Source organism: Centrocercus urophasianus, unplaced genomic scaffold (genome assembly GCF_019232065.1).
Source record: "Centrocercus urophasianus isolate 14NV4802_14NV808 unplaced genomic scaffold, USGS_Curo_1.0 seq_9, whole genome shotgun sequence".
Classification (NCBI taxonomy): domain Eukaryota; kingdom Metazoa; phylum Chordata; class Aves; order Galliformes; family Phasianidae; genus Centrocercus; species Centrocercus urophasianus.
Window position 1 is genome coordinate 23,449,386 of NW_024885532.1, and position 15,120 is coordinate 23,464,505.

Consider the following 15,120-nt stretch of genomic DNA (forward strand, 5'->3'; position numbering starts at 1 on the left):
AAAGGAAAAGGAAAAGGAAAAGGAAAAGGAAAAGGAAAAGGAATCAAATAAACTCTTTTAAAGTTAAAATGGGGGCATACATTTAAAACACACTTTGTTTCCCAGCAAGCAGTATGAAAGAAACAAAATTTTAGTTGCAACTTAATTGGCCACAACCAACCATGTCAATACATCAGTGACCACAAGAGAAGGACATTTTACTTTTAATTATGTGGTCATCATAAATGGCTTTGATCTTCATTAAATCTCTAGAAGTTACACTTGGCAAGTCTGCATAAAAAAGCACTCCACAAATCAGCATCCTTATTCTTCACTACTCCATTACTTCTTATTCTTGATGTAGTTGAACTACTTACAGCTTTGTAAGATTGACTAGACACAGGCTAAGGGTTTCCACAAATGCAAATCCCCAGAGATGAAGAGATTGTTAAATACTACACACGTGAAAAAGCACAGGAAGGTGGCCTGGAAAAACACCATACTTTGAACCAGTGTAATGCATGCAAGTGTTTGTGAACAGTTTAAGCACTAGATCACCTTTACATTTAAGCATAACTCTGTTGCAAAGCTTAAGGTAAAAGGAAACCATGAAAATAGTGAAAGCAGTCTTGTCATTATTTCTTGCAAGTTGAACTCTTCCTAGGTAGGATGTCTGGACATTGCACTCATCACTTCTGGATGCCATACAGAAGTTTCAGAGCTGTGATTAGGCACTGCAGCTCTGAAAAGCTTTGAGCTTTGCCAGGAATCAGGCAGGGATTGACTTCAGGGTAGGGGTATGAGAGAAATTCCCATGTGCAGAACTCCTGACTTTCAATTTACAGTCAGAATGCAATCCATCATCCTCTTCTAGACTTTTATCTTCAGTAGGTGAAATGTCCCCAAGAAGTGCCCCTTCCCATTGAGTACAGAGGAAATATAGAGTGGCTTTGGTACATAGAACATATATAGCATTGCTAAAGGGACACCTATCAACATATATTCACAGCATCATGGAATCTCCAAACTTAGAAAGGACCCACGGGGATCACAGAATCACAGAACTGCAGGGGTTGGAAGGGACCTCAAGATATCATCGATTCCAATCCCCTGCTAAAACAAGTACCTGACAATAGGTCATACAAGTAGGTGTCCAGCTGGATCTTGAATAGCTCCATAGAATACTCCACAATGTCCCTGGGCAGCCTGTTCCAGTACTGCATCATCCTTATTATAAAGAATCAGATCCCCTCTCAATCTTCTTTTCCCCAGACTGAACAGACCCAGGTTACTCAGCTTTTCCTTATACAGGAGATGCTCCAGGCTCTTTACCATCTTTGTGGCCCTTCACTGGACTCCTTCTAGGAGATTCCTGTCTTTTTTTGAACTTAGTAGCCCAGAACTGGACACAGTATTGTAAATGTGTATCACTGAATCCAAATCCTGGCTCCACACAGGGACCACCCAGCATTCAAATCCTATGCCTGAGCCGCTGTCCAAACACTTCTTGAACTCTGTCAGCTTGAGGCCATGTCCACAGCCCTGGGGAGCCCAATCCATGCCCATCACCCTCTGGTGAAGAGCCTTTTCCTGATATCCAGCTTAAACCTCAGGTCCAGCTCATTATTCAGAGGCACTGCCCACTGTCTGCCAGGCTGGGAGCTGCATTTGTTTTTAGCGATTTTTTTAGGCAGAGAATCTAGAAGAAACACGACTTTTTCAGGAACAGTGGGAGGATAAGTATATGTTTAAAATAGGAACAAATGAGGAAATGAGTCTCGTATGACATGCAAACTGTGAAGTCATTCATTCAAGAATGCTAAAAAAAAAGTCACTTCCCTTCCTATCATTGAAAAGTCTCAAAAGTACTTTGAAATCCCAAATTCAGCTATAACAAAGACAAAATCATGGAGTTAGCTCACTGACTCGAATGGATTTATCAAAACTTATTTAACTCTTTTACATTACAGGAATTAATCTAAAAACTTCAAAAAAGAACAGAACAGATAATTTCTATAAGATTTATGTATACTTTCACAGACTTCTTACATGAGATATAATAACTATTGTCTTTTATAGTTTTTAAAGGGCAAGCAAAGTACAGAACAAACTAACAAAGTGTAGAGAAATGTAAAAATACTGTGTACAGCTGCATTGCATCATCCCCGAATATTGTCTGAGGGTGACAGACTGGAGCCATAAATAATATGTTTCAAAATCTTCTGTGGCAAATGACTTCATTAAGTTTCTAGCCAAATGAAGAAAATATTACAGCTGAAAGGCAATATAGTGGAGATGGAAATTGTCGCCAAATAGACAGTAAGCTGAAAGCCAAATTAAATCATTTCTCCTCTGAAATAGATAGATAGAGAGATAACAAGAAATACTTAACATATGAAACTAAAACTTCACCAGTGCTTACCTACTCCAAAGAAGAGAAAGAACACCTGATGCAGGCAGGCTTTGTGGTCTCTCTGCATGAGCCTACACAGGATCTAATCTTGTACCTGTTGCCCTTTTGGCTGTAATTCATCCCAGTGCAAACCATCTGACTGCTCTTCTATAAATCAGCAACTGTGGCGAATTCCCTTGAAAGACAGTGAGAACGCAGGCATTTCTTGGGTATATTTCATCTTGACCAAATTGCATTCAGGTAGCAAATGTCGGGATAGAAGCAGGCAGCACTCTGGGACAAATGTCATATTAGCACATGAGCAAAGCACCTAAAAATGTTTAATTATGTCTACGCTCTTCTCAGAAATTATAAATCTCACGTAGGCCTATGGAGGTGGCAGTTAGGTAAAGGCCGGAAAGACCTGCTCCAGGGGGCTAAAGATTAGCAGCATCTCTAATAACAAACTACAGCTCAAATACTGAGATATTGAGAAGTGGAAACTGCTTCACAGCAATCTGGATCAACACTTTTTGAAAAAGTAATCCTCTGTACTGAAGTCTGATGGTTGGACTAGATGATCTTACTGGTCTTCTCCATCCTTAATAATTTCACGTTTCTAATCACATTGCTTGGAAAAAAGAGTGGGAACCCAGTGCGTACAAACTGGGCAAACAGTTTATTCTGTTGAGTGTAAAACAAGGTGCCTTTATTCAGAAATCCGAGTAGCAATAATCAGATAGGATCCAAAGGAATGGCATGGTCCTTCATAAGGGGAAAGTCAGGTAGATGCCAGGGAAAGGTTCTTCACCGCCAGGCAGTGGGCATGGAACAGGCTGCCCAGGGCAGTGGGCAGGGCCCCAAGTTTCTGGAGTTCAAGGAGCATTTGAACAGTGCTCTCAGAAATAGGACTTGAATGCTGGGTGCTCCTGTGTAGAACCAGGAGGTGGACTTGATAATCTTTGTGAATTCCCTCCAATGTGGCATATTATATGATTCTAGGATTCTGTGAACTCAAATACAAACATGCTTACACTTATGAAAGTGTGATATAATCAGACACTCAGAAGATGATCAACACGACTTTAACAAGGATTTTTAGACAAAGTTAAGTATTTAAAGCAATTCCAATAGTAGTACCAGGAAAAACTAGCTCAAATAATTCATAAAAGACCCATAGACAATGGGCTGGTGCCATCCAGCACAAAGGGAAAGGACCACAGGGCTCTGCTTCATTGCTGCCAGAAGAAGGGTCATACACTGTGGGAAGTCTAAGCAGGATGATGCTGTGAAAGTCTCCTGTGCTGGAGACTAGGAGGTCTGCACAATGTCGTTTGCAACCACTACAAGGCCTCTTGGCATAGTCATGTAAATAAGAACCAGATCCTTTGATTTCAAAATTGGCATTTTTCAAACATAACAAAGACCCTCTGTGGGAATGACTAAGTCCATGATAACTGTGCTGTGGTAGACACAAGCTATTTTGAGTTACTGACTGCATAAAACCATAGGGATATCTCTATATTTTTAAATAGATGTTACCTTCCAAGTAGCATAATATTTCAGGAGAATTTGTTTTAATATTCCATGTGAAAAATAAATTCACTCTCAGAGTGAGATTGAGGTATGAAGAGTACTGAGCAAGAGAGTGAAAAATAAGTAAGACTCATGCGATTTAACTGTGAGATGAGAGCTACAACTCTGTAATAAATCTACCTAATAAACCAAAAGATAACGTCCCATATACTTTTACCACCCAGAGATACAGCTTTATTGGTGTACTAAAGCCTTTTTCCATGTCACAGACCTCAGTGTTCATGATTCAAGCTTTGTTACAAGGCTCAAAATATGCGTGCATCACACTGAACACCATGATGGCAGTTGGAAACCACTCAGCTCAGGGAGATGTTCCTCTCTGAACAAGAATCTTTACAGTATTCCAGGAAGGATGCAAAGCTTATCCTTCATATTTCTTCCTCCTTTTAAGCAGATCAGAAATTACTGTATTTGAAAGCCTGAATGTACTTAATATTTCACCCCTTAAAAACTAGCTGAATCAACTTTGATTTGATTGAGGAGATACTGGGGAAAATGACAACAGACTTTCTCGTATTTTGGAGAATTAATTGTGTCTTTCTGCTTTCTGCACTGGATGACTGTTTCATACTCTATTAATGGGTTATTGGGGGCATTCATCTGCTGCTGTCCCTTCTGACAGCACCACATCCACTTTCCATCCTCCCAAAGTCAGAGCAGACAGGAAGGTGAGTCAGTGAGCGCCATTAACCAGCAGCTGGCTCACTCACTGTAATTACCACAGCAAAAATGTAGGAGCATTTTATAGCCCTGAAATGCTCTACAAATACACCAGTACTAAATTGGGGACAGTTGCTTCCACTTGGCTTTTGTTACCATGGGTAAACATAACTTAGCCTACCGTATTTCAGGAGAAAGAAAACACACTGCTCAAATAAAATGATACAGTAGAAATCTATCCTGAACAACAGGGAAATCAGATTCTCTTATTCCTCACATTCCTTTATGAGGAAAAAAAGAAAAAAAGGAAAATAAAATTAGGGCAGCATGGCTTGAGGCACATGAAAAGGAGTGTTAAATTTAGAGCAAAGTAGACCAGCAGTTCTCAACCGGTGGTTCATGTAGTCAAACAGTGCTACTGACACTATTTGGATTGAGCTAAAAATCCTGTGATGGACAGTTCTTAACAGTGACTTCCAGAGGAAGCATCTTCCTGATCCGAAATAGGAAGTGGCTGCCTTTCATCCTGGAACATGAAGTTTTATAACCTCCTGCTTGTTAATGTCTATTTGGGGTAGCAGCAGGTTTTCTTCTATTATTTGACTCCTCCTAAAACTTTTGCCTGAGTAATGAGTTCTGAAAGTCATTGCACTTTTCAGGGAGATATTTAATCAGTTTTAGGTGTACTGTCGTATTAACCTCACTGGGAACTCCCCTAAGCTCATGGCTTCAGAGAACTTAGGGAAAATTTTGCATATATCCACTGTTTCATTCCTTGTCTGTTTCTTCACAACACCTAACAACCTGACCTTTTTGTCTCTGCCACATACAGTGTACTTTTGTTGCTTTCTCCAAATCTTCTTTCTGCTGTATTCTTATTTCAGACAGGATCAGAGCTCAACGGAGTAATTCTATTTATATCACCTTCCAACAGGGTTCTCTAAAATACTGCTGGACATGCTCTTTCCATCATCTGACATAAGACTCTTTGGCTGACTATCTATAGGCCTCAAAAACGTGCCTGGAAAAGTGAAAAAGGTGTAAGCAAGACTTTATTATAGGTTCTTTGATTAACAGCCCACAAGTCTTGTCTTGCAGGTATTTGGGGGCTACTCTTGTGGTATGTGTAAACCTGTCCCAAGGAAGCACTGATTAATTCTGCAACCACATGGTATAACAGCACTGTCCTTTAGCATTCCAGATGTAGCTCCACATCGTTTTGACACACAACGTGCATTAAAATCCCCTGCAGCTTTAAAGATCTGATAATGGAATAAAGGTAAACTGCTCAGCTATTGCACATTAAAATTCTCTAGCAGAAATATGGAAATTCTAAAGGAAATATGTTTAATGAGGCTAAAGGCACTGCGAGCAAGACCAAAAATCCCAAGCAAACTGTGATTTGCAGGAGGTTGTGAGGCTAGACAAGTCTGATTACTACTCATTAAAATCCTTGAAGAAATAAGATGTCATCACCCAAAATACATACATGCAATCAACAATTAGAACAGAATGTCTGATAGGCAAAATAATCTTATCCTGTGTGCTGAGACAGATCTGTCTAGACTGCTGTCCTTATCTTGCAGCCAAACTGTTGTCCCTGTGGCAGCCAGCTGCACCTTTCAGCAAACTCTCTTTCCAGACACATGAAAATATCCAGGGGAGGAGCTCTGGAAAAGCCCATGTTCTGTTAGGCAAAAGCTGTTGGAACTGTGTCACCAGATAAAGACCGTTTTTTTCGAGCACCTTGGGCTTGAGTGATTAATGTACGTGCCATTGTGCCAGCAGCAAAAAAGAAATTAAAGAAAATAACCTGAAGTTGAAAAGTGAAGCAAGTAGAAGCCCCAGAGGAGCCGAGTCCCTGCAGATACATAGAAAGCAATAAGAAGAGATTTATATATCGCATCCTTCTGTACCTTCAGTCAGCAAGTGCAGGCAGAAAGAAAGATGTTGTGAGACCTTTCTCTCTGTAGCTAGTGGACTCAGGTGGACTTGGTCTCTCCCCATTTTCATTTAATGTCTGAAAATAAAAAAAATCATGAAACAGGAGGAAAAAAAAAACATGAGGAAAAAAAAAACATGAGGAGAGGTGCACTGCATAGAAAGTAAAACATAGGAACAGTGTCTAAACCAAAGGTGCAAAAAAAGATAGCAGAGGGGAAGACGCTGTGAATGATCTAAGACCAAAGAGCCAAGGCTGCCATATCCCAGAGGAAAACAAGAGCAAGACTCAGCAGTGTCTTTGATGAGAGGCCACACTTTGACCTGAATCTGAAATGGAAAAAAGAGTATCTTGTATCATCTACCAGGAAACTCAAAATGATCAATTCACCAGGCATAGCAAATTTTGCATGAAACAAATTGCTCAATCCAGAATGATGTTTGTGCAGTAATGCTTTAATATTGAAAATGCAAAACACCGCATGAAGAGGTCGGAAGCAAACTATGCTTTTTTCATTGTAAGTCTGATGTTGATGCTCTAGCCAAAGTGTTACTGGTACAAAGAACACAGACTCACACTGAGGCAGATCTTAAAACTTAAACCGTGAGTATAAGATGAAAAGCAGAGGTGGAGAGGGTTATGTAACAGGAATTGCAATGATGAAGTTCCTTATTTTCTTAAGTTGGCAACATGTCCATATTTTAAAGAATGCTCAGAACATTGAAGTACTTTCCACAGTGAGAAAACACTTTATAAAGAAAGCATGTGAAAGGTAATAATCATTTCTCATGAGTTTGATGCCTGTTTCTCAAAAGTTTCCAATCATAGCTTCACCAAAAGAGACTCCTGCTACATCCCAGATTTCCTCTTTTCAAAAATTAGAACAGTCTACATGCATACACAAGTACTTTTTGTATATTCCATGGTGAGATAGTAGTGGATCTTCTCACCACAACACTGAGCTGAGGACTGTGGGCCAGGCTGACTACATTGATTTCATCTCCAGACCCTTCTCATTTGAAAGGGACTTTGGAGTAGTGTTCATCCACTCTGGGGCAAACATCAAAACATAATGCAGAAGGAGTATTATTCTTTCTTTTCATGTTGCAAGCAAAATTTCAAGCTGTGTGATCCCCCTTTCCAAAGATAGGTCCTTCAAAAACAAAATAAAATACACATGACTTACCATTTGGAAGGCTGGTCAGCATACAAGGTACCAGTGTGAGCTATCATCACTGAACACACTCATCGCTTGGATTCAAAGAGCTCAAGTTGAAAAATCTCAAATAGAAGTTCAGACTATTTATTTTTCTTCCTTTTTTTTTTCTTATCTTGTTATTGCTTTATAGGGAGCATTTGTCAGTTGTATTTTTGTTTGTAAGAACATGAGAAAATAAACAGAAACTACTCACTTCTACAGTCAATAGAATCTCTCAGGCTGAAAAGAGGTATCCACAGTAGCATTCAGAAGGATTTACTATTGTCTCTACTTGAAACGCCTGGAAAGATTACAGGTTACTTTAGAGAAAAGTAAAGAAGAATTAAATAGTTTCCAGTGTTAAAATAGAATCAGCTAGAACTACAGAGTTGCTTCAAAGAGAACAAAAAGTTTTCACTTCACTGACCCATTTTTCTTGGCAAGAACCTAAGACTTTAACAGGTACTTGTGTTTTCTACTCATGTCTCATATATATTAATGTTCATCACCACCTATATCAACATAAAGAACAGGACAAAACACTGACACTGACTAGGGCACTGGTTTCAAGTGGATAGTTTTCCTCACAGACTAACAAAAAATGATTTAATTTATTGCCTATCCTTTGTTAAAAATATCGTGCACAGACAAAACATAAAAGCAGATGTAGATGAACACAGACATGGTGGGTCAGATCAAAGCTTGGCATTCTGTCTCCAGCAACGCCCCACTGCAATGCATTGGGCAACTGCACAGTGGTACCTCTCCCCAGTGTCTTCCCAGCCACTGGCAATTTGTGGCTCTGAGACTCCCAAAGCCAGAGGTGGTGTCTTTGTTTTTAATAGTCCTTCATGGCATAGACATGCATCCTGCCATGTTTCTGTAACAACACAATTGCATAAACCAAGTGACCAGCTAAGCAGTTTAGCTTGCCCAAGAGCTGTGTGTACATTAGCCAGTACCATTCTTACCAAATGAGCAGAGACCACACAAAAGCAGAATATGTATTCTTCAAAGGCTAAAACAAATTTGCTTATAACACAGATGATTAAAAAGGAGGAAACTACAATTCCAACAACAATAAGGTCAGCTTCTACTGCTTGTAGCACTGAGCTGCCTTAGCTATTTCCTGCCACAGGAACCAATTGCCAGTTGCTTGACACTGTTAACATTTCTGAGACACCTCATCAACCATGACTTGAGCTTTTTCCTGCACATAACTTCACAAAACAAGACTGTTCTTTGTGCTCATCCTGGTTCGTAAATTTTCAATGGTTCCATTATTCTGAAGCTAGTGAAGTACATTTGATTTCCACCGTCGTAGAGTTTGTAGGTGCTAAACACACAGATGATGCTTTCGCACCGTCTGGATACCTCATTTGGAAGAAAAAGTCTTGAAAAAGTCTTGAAAAAAAAAAAAAAGAGAGGAACCAGCCTTCTCCAAGCCACCATGAAGCAGTTAAACTCTTCCAGAAAACCACAGAGAATGTTGGCAACATGCTATATATTCAGTACTCTTGGAAAAAGAAAAACAAAAAAGAAAAAGAAAATAGGAAAATCTGAATGAAGAGACTAATCAGTGTGCCGTGAGCATGCTGAACTCAGGCTGTTATCTTGCCAGACAAGGACTTGCACTGTGAGGCCTTTTACTGAACAAGTTTAAAATGCACCCTTATGTGAAGAAGTTGATGAAAACTTTCTTCAGCTTCTTTGTCTGCAAGCACAACATGAGCCTGGTACTTCAAAAGGGCTGGAAAAAAGGAGTCATAGCAAGAATCCCAAGCCCTGCAATTCAGAACAAGATAATAGAGATCTTGTGTGTCTCAAAACTCCTCAAGTTAGAGGCAGAGCTGCTTAAATTGGAAAGGTAACCTCCTTGCCACTGAACTAGGTCAAGAAGTCCTAAACACAGTCAATCCATCCTAAATGTTGCCAGGTACCAGAAGAAAACCAATTTTCCAGACAATTCATGCTGAACTCCTGGTGGTCCATCTGATGAAATGGAAACTACTGTTTATCCTGACAGAAAATCTACTGGAAGAAAAATAAGCTCAGGTATGAAATTCTAAATATTCAAGAAAGAAAAAATGCCTATATAAATATGGACTAGTGTGTCTGGCATTTTAAATGTAGCATATGAATGGTGTAAGTCTTCCTGCTTCCAACCAATAGATCTTATGATGTCTAACTTTTAATCATGACCTGAAAAGAAAGGCAATAAAAGTATTCCAATCTCATTCCAAGCAGAAGCACAAATTCAAAACGTGCTTCTGGTGAACGTTTCCATTACAGCCAGGACTGACTTCAGCTTTATCTATTACCAGCCAACTGTTATTTTACTAAGGGATCACTAAAGACAGTTCATAATTATCCCAGTGTAGGAAGCAAAAAAAAAAAAAAAAAAAAAAAATCAGTAGTTTTTAAAACTTATGAAGCCAATAAATACTGCTTTGTTGGTGTTGACAACCATTGCTTTAGGTATGGATTCAAGGCTTTCTGTAATACAAAATGATATCTTCAATTAATGATGGAAAAAAATCATTGTTCAACTAGCAGCTGATTTCAATATGTTTATCCGGAAACAATTAAGATTTACATGGTACAAAAGAATCAGCTTCAAGAATCTGATTCAAGAAGATGAATGTCATTGTTTGGAACATTTCATCACTCGTATGTGGGGTTTTTGACTTAAGTTTAGAAAGTAATGTCACAACAAGTAGTTCAAGAAAATATATTTCTCTGTTTTAATAAAGTGAGATAAACGAACTCAGGATCTAAACTGTGTAGTTGCTCTTTCTGTGCATGTAATCCCTGACTTTATTTTGCTTTTCCAGTTGGCAAATACACCTATAAGTAATTAAATACCACACAATTAGACCACTCTTTCAGAAGGGTTCCAGCTGATGTTTTCAAAGTCTTAATCTTGGCACGATGTTCAAAAAATTTTAAACTAATTAATTCTTTCTCATAGAGTTTGGTTTGTTTTTGCACCTGAACATCTTAAGGAAATGATCTGCCATGCCTGTTCTTGTTGAGCAATGCACTATTTTGCAAGTAATCCTGTTAAATTTGGTGGCATCTCTTCCAGGAAAGGAGATGAATCAGTAAGGGAAATAGCGTATTCCACCCACTCTCTGAATGAAACAAACAGCAATTTACCTCAAATCCTTGATACTCTGTTAGAGCTGCTCCCACAATGCCAGATCTGAATGGCTGAATTTTGTTGTCTACGACTGGATTAACATTTTTATCCATTTAATCCTCCCATTCATTTTGGTACCATAATTCTAAATATTCAGCTGATTTAATCCTATCAAAGAATGATTGTCTTCATCATCTTTGTCATGAAAAGCAGGTAAAGAAGCCAGAGAATCCTGGATTTGTGTCTTTTTTAAGGCACCCGTCCATATTTTGATAAAAATAAAAGACAAGTTAAGGACACGATAAACATTTTATTATATGCCACTGCTTGATGCGTTTTAATTTTACTAGTTTGTCAAATTGTGTAAAAACCTAGCTGATCATATCAATTAAATCTCAGGGCCCTTCTTTTTTTCCCCATAAACATTTATTTTACTATTGAAACGAATCATGCCTAGCATTATACAGTTCTCATCAAACTTTTATTTTGATACATCATTGCAACATTAAAGAGGGATTTTTACAGTTCAACTCATTTCAGACAAATCAGAAGCCACTAAATAACTCCTACTGACCAGCAGCTTCTTTGAAAGAGATCTGGATTAACATGATGACTGCTGTGCAGCTCAGGTGAAGATAGAAGATACCTCAAAGGACACAGAAAAAGAACTAACTCAATTTTGTAATAATTAGATTTCCTGCAGTTTTTCTAACCAATCCATCAAAATTGAACTTCACTCACCTCATAAAGCTGCTGCCAATTTATAGCTTGCTCATTTTGGTGGAGCTATATTCATGCACTTGTTACCTGTTTTAGAAAATAAACACTAGCTGTATTTCTTTAACTGTTTTGTATTACATACATGCTACTCATCTGGAAGAAGACAGCAGAGCTATTGACCTTATGGTTTTCACAGTCTAGTCCAAAGTTCTGTCTTCATGGTCCTAGAGATCATGGTAAATGTTCCCAGCAGTGTTTTCACCTGAAGTCTGGATGATAAACCAGTTTGCTGATAGTAAATGTGGAGTGCAAGCCTGCTGGTCACTGTTTGTCAACACTGCTGTGTGTTGAAGTGGTGAACAGCCATTTTATTGTAACTTCAGATTTTGAGACTTTCTGCTTTCCCAACAAGGATGGAGAGAAATGTAAATTTGATTAAAGTGACCCAGATTTTAAAATTAGCATGAGTTGCCCAATCCTTATCCAAGCACTGCATTGCTGCTTGTTTTTTATGAGTTAATAAAGCTTAATGCAAACATGAAATATTTACATCAAATATTCAGAATTCCCTACAGATGGTACCTTTGCTTGATTGAAGAAAGGACGGCTACACAAAGGGAGCACTACCAGACAAATAATTATACATCTTAAGGGAATAAACTGCAAATCCTCTGATGGATTTGTCTTCTCTTGTCTCATATACTGGGTTTAGCTACCATCTCAATTTCATAAATGCCTTTCTTGAGTACTTGGATGTCTATCTGATACAAGACAGTAAAGAAATTATGCCTCCATGGCTTCTTCTGGGAAGTTCTACAATGGATGAAAGCAGGGGCATTTGGTCAGTCATCTGCAAGTAGCTGAAATCTGCACATCCAATTTAGACTGGTAAATAATCTCAATTTAATTTTGTTTTATTTTAGAAAAATCCATTTATTCACATCAGTCCATGAAAAGAGACAAAGAGGTCACTATATTGCTTTACCTAATCCTTATAGTACTCAGAATGATTTTCAGGTGACTTTAAATGTTCTTCCAGCAGAAAATGGAATTTTATACGCAGGCGTTTAAATATCTATGACCTAAAAAAGAAGAAAGCACACTGTGTCATGCAGTGCAAACTTATAGCCACGTGGACCAGTGAGAACAGGGAGAACAGTCCAAAACACTCTCAGCTTTTCCCTCTCATCACCATAAATCTGTACCAGGGCACACAAAATGTTACACTGATTGCTTAATTTCACCTGCAAGCGATGCAAGGAAGGGTTTTAACGCCAGAGAAAGATAGGAAAACAAGTGATCACTCAACAGATGCAATTGGCAGAGCTCTCAAATGCTGCACAGCTGGACGGCACACAAGTGACCTCCCAACAGATCCAATTGGCAAAGCTCTCCAGTGCTGTGCAACTGGACAGCAGAGCCCACAAGCGCTGCGCAGTGGCATTTGTTCAGCCCTGACTCATAGACAGACGAAAGCCACCGGATGAATCACCAGCAGTGCGGTCCGCAACACCTAACGAGGTGGCTCATCCAAATATCAATCAGGTCCCAGCCTCCCCAGCTTCGGAGATCTGACAGACCACATCCTAGGTCGCTGCTTCACCAGTGAAATGGTGAGTTCTGGAAGAAGGGGCCTACAGCGAGCAACCAGGATGGCAGACTTCAGTTGGTGCGCCTTTGGGGTTATCTTCTGTGTGCCATTAAGCCATAAAAGTGCTGTGAGCATAGCTGATATGCAAGAGAAATAGCAACTGATTAACTTAATAACAGAGAACTTTAAGGCAAATTAACAAAAGCGCTTTATGAAGCAGCTCATTCTGCTCAGCCCGCTGCTGCAGAAGGTCATTAAGTCCAACACTGTAGGAAAATCATTTTGATCCACAACGGTTGAAAGGACAGACGTTAAGCAAAAGATAATCACAAATTAGCATTCAGGACATCAGCTGGGCATTGCAGGTGTTGAGAGAAGACACTTCCTCCTTGCAAAAGCAGCTGGAGAAAATGTGTTATATCCCTTTTTCCCTCACAAACAGGACGCTGGAAACGGTGTGTTTGGGCACAAACACCTGACCGGGGGGAGATTCAAGCCCACGACCCCAAACCATGTCCAGGAGCGAGCCCTACCCCTCACCTCTGCCCCACAGCCCCGCCCCCCAGCCACTTGGCCCCGCCCCTCAGTGTCCTCTGGCCCCGCCCCCTCTCTGGCCCCGCCCCTCCGTCCAGGAGCGGCTCTCCGCGCAGGCGCAGTGTGCGGCAGAGCCAACTGCCCCCTCGCGGCCCCTCCCAGCCCTCCACAAAGATGGCGGCCGCGCTCCGGCGGGCGAAGCTGAGGGGAGCGCTGGGGCTGCGGGGCGGAGGCGGCGGTGCCGGCGCCAGCGCCAGCGGCGGGGGCCAGTGACAGGTGCGGGGAGGGGAGGGGTGGGGTGACGCGGCGGCGGGCGAGGCGCAGGTACCTGAGGGGCGGGCAGGGGGTGGGGAACGGCCGGCGGGGCGCCGCCCCTGCCCGAGCTGCGCCATCGGGAACTCCCCCCGCTACCCGCCCTGCAGCCGCTGCCCGCCGCCGGCGGAGCTCGGACCGTTAGCCGGGGGACGGCGGGGCCATGGCGGTGAGTCGGGGCGGGGAGCGCAGACGGGGCGCGGCGGCGGCGCCTCGCGTAACCCCCGGCGGGGAGAGCGGCCGGAGCGTGCCTACTCCGGGAGGGCGGGGGGAAACTTTCCGCCTCTCTCCGGCCTGGGGGGTCCCGCCGCTGGGAGAGGGCAGCTGGGAGGGGCCCGAGCGGCGCTGACAGGCGGCCGGCTCCGGCACCGCGCTGTGCCCCGCTGCGGGGCCGGGGTGCCGCGCCGAGTGCGGGCTGTGCCGCCTTCCCGAAGCGCTGCCCTTACCTCGGCGAGTGCTGCCGGAGCGCCCGCTGGGCTGCCTTCGTGCCTCTCCCTTCTTCCCCGCCTATCGCTCGGGTTTAACGCAAACAGAAACTTTTCGTGGCTTGTAAGCAGCTGGAAAGTGAAACCGACGAAAAGCAAAAACGAAACTTTCCAGCTGATTTTCATTGCGCGGTGCGAAGCAAATAAGCAGAAGGACGGTGGCACGTAGAGAGGGTGGGAGTGAGCGGACCACCTCCCGAAGGGTTGGTAATTTGTTTAACCTATCTGAAGCGATTTACGGCCATCCTGAGTGTCAGGGTGCTTCCAGAACAGCTCGTGCCGTGAAATCATTCTTGGGAAATGCTCTTTGTACCGTTTACTCTGTGTTCGATTGGATGTATAGCTGGCTGTAAATTCCTTAAATCAGCCTGGAGGCTTCAAATCTCAGAGCAGCTTGTCGTTGAGCTTTGGTCTTAGCAGGAGCAGAAGCTGTCCTTTCTGAGCTTCGAGCTTGGTTTGTTGTTATGACAATAGGTAACTTTGTGTTTTGTGCAGCCCAGCTGTACAGAAACGTTGCTGTAGCCATGGTGTGAATCTGCATGCATGGATGTGTGTGTATTCCATGCTCT

At 41.7% G+C, this 15,120-nt stretch overlaps 1 protein-coding gene and 1 long non-coding RNA gene across 9 annotated transcripts in view; one reads left to right on the top strand and one right to left on the bottom strand.

Moving 5' to 3' along the window:
• LOC122171359 overlaps positions 1 to 14,860 on the bottom strand; it is a 24,359-nt gene extending 9,499 nt beyond the window's left edge. For 2 of the 7 annotated variants that reach the window (XR_006171978.1, XR_006171979.1), the window contains exons 1-5: positions 14,513 to 14,860; positions 12,615 to 12,711; positions 11,651 to 11,716; positions 7,982 to 8,068; positions 6,544 to 6,647 (exon numbers count right to left, since the gene is read on the bottom strand). This is a non-coding gene — a long non-coding RNA (uncharacterized LOC122171359). Of the gene's footprint in view, positions 1 to 6,543; positions 6,648 to 7,981; positions 8,069 to 11,324; positions 11,578 to 11,650; positions 11,717 to 11,809; positions 12,712 to 14,512 lie in introns of those variants that run through there. The other 5 variants (XR_006171977.1, XR_006171982.1, XR_006171981.1 and 2 more) reach the window with 5 other exon arrangements.
• FNDC3A (fibronectin type III domain containing 3A) overlaps positions 13,979 to 15,120 on the top strand; it is a 113,611-nt gene continuing 112,469 nt past the window's right edge. Inside the window, exon 1 of one of the 2 annotated variants that reach the window (XM_042838894.1) lies at positions 13,979 to 14,030. The gene's annotated coding sequence lies outside the window, so the exon portion shown is untranslated. Of the gene's footprint in view, positions 14,031 to 14,154; positions 14,236 to 15,120 lie in introns of those variants that run through there. The other variant, XM_042838893.1, reaches the window with a different exon arrangement.